The 1,615-nt window shown below is 56.7% G+C and overlaps 2 non-coding genes across 2 annotated transcripts in view; both read right to left on the reverse strand.

The window, feature by feature from the left end:
- The window catches only part of LOC130135664 (28S ribosomal RNA), a 3,365-nt gene extending 2,399 nt beyond the window's left edge, over positions 1-966 (reverse strand). The window contains exon 1 of the ribosomal RNA XR_008814942.1: positions 1-966. This exon is cut by the window's left edge and continues 2,399 nt beyond it. This is a non-coding gene — a ribosomal RNA (28S ribosomal RNA).
- A 212-nt stretch (positions 967-1,178) lies between these two features.
- LOC130135650 (5.8S ribosomal RNA) lies at positions 1,179-1,332 on the reverse strand. The gene has a single exon (XR_008814928.1). It is a non-coding gene; the product is annotated as a 5.8S ribosomal RNA (ribosomal RNA).
- Between the last annotated feature and the right edge of the window lie 283 nt (positions 1,333-1,615).

Genomic DNA, 1,615 nt, shown 5'->3' on the forward strand with positions numbered 1-1,615 from the left:
GGGAAACTTCGGAGGGAACTAGCTACTAGACGGTTCGATTAGTCTTTCGCACCTATACCCAAGTCAGACGAACGATTTGCACGTCAAGTATCGCCGCGGGCCTCCACCGAGTTTCCTCCGGCTTCGCCCGCTCGTGCATAGTTCACCATCTTTCGGGTCCCGACAGCATGCTCTCACTCGAACCCTTCTCGAAGATCAAGGTCGGCCGGCGGTGCACCCAAAATGGATCCCACCAATCAGCTTCCTTACGCCTTACGGGTTTGCCACCCATTGACTCGTACACATGTCAGACTCCTTGGTCCGTGTTTCAAGACGGGCCGAATGGGGAGCCCACTAGCCGATGCCCGGAGCACGCAGATGCCGAGGCACGCCGAAGGCGCGCGGCCGAATTCCACAATCGCAATGGCGACGTTTCCACGGACGTATCGAAGGCCCGGGCTTGGGCCGCCACTGCAATCCGCATCGGTCCATGCCTCGAGTCAATCGGCAGACCGGCTCACACCGTTCCACATACGACCGAGGCACATCGCCGGCCCCCATCCGCTTCCCTCCCGACAATTTCAAGCACTTTTTGACTCTCTTTTCAAAGTCCTTTTCATCTTTACCTCGCGGTACTTGTTTGCTATCGGTCTCTCGCCCATATTTAGCCTTGGACGGAATTTACCGCCCGATTAGGGCTGCATTCCCAAACAACCCGACTTGCCGATAGTGCCTCGTGGTGCGACAGGGTCCGGACACGACGGGGCTCTCACCCTCTCTGCGCGCCCCTTCCGGGGAACTTGGGCCCGGTCCGTCGCCGAGGACGCTTCTTCGTACTACAATTCGAACGCCGAGGCGCCCGATTCGCATCTTTGGGCTCTTCCCTTGGTTCGCTTCGCCGTTACTAGGGGAATCCTTGTTAGTTTCTTTTCCTCCGCTTATTGATATGCTTAAACTCAGCGGGTAGCCCCGCTTGACCTGGGGTCGCGTTGGTGAAAGGTAGATTCGTGGAGCATGTGCATGAGCGACACGCACGACATTGATCATTGGGGTCTCATCAACCACCGAATGTCGTGGTGCTAATCGCTCCAACGCTCGATTTTGGGCCAACCGGGATAAGGTCATCTCGGGAGGCCAACATACGCACTCAAGTCTCGTCCACCCAATTCAAGGCCAGGGGTTAGGGGCAACGCCATGTGTGACACCCAGGCAAACGTGCCCTCAACCGAAGCTTCGGGCGCAACTTGCGTTCAAAGACTCGATGGTTCACGGGATTCTGCAATTCACACCAAGTATCGCAGTTCGCTACGTTCTTCATCGATGCGAGAGCCGAGATATCCGTTGCTGAGAGTCGTTATGAATAATAGGAGATTGCATGGCATCCCACACACGCACCATGTCTGGAGCGATGGGAGCATCGCTCTCTTGTTAAAGTTCCTTGGCGCATTCCACGCCGGGGTTCGTTGTGCCGCCGGGAAAAGCCCGAGCGCCCGTAGGCACCCTTGCCATCCAAGCGTCTGGAGACATTGGGCGAGGCCCACCGTCCCCATTGAGTTTGTTATCGGTTCTTCGGTCATTCTCGCTAGGCGGGATTCGACAATGATCCTTCCGCAGTTCACCTACGGAAACCTTGTTA

This window comes from Syzygium oleosum, unplaced genomic scaffold (genome assembly GCF_021117445.2).
Source record: "Syzygium oleosum isolate NSW1041296 unplaced genomic scaffold, Sole_v2.1 Sole_v2.36, whole genome shotgun sequence".
NCBI lineage: Eukaryota > Viridiplantae > Streptophyta > Magnoliopsida > Myrtales > Myrtaceae > Syzygium > Syzygium oleosum.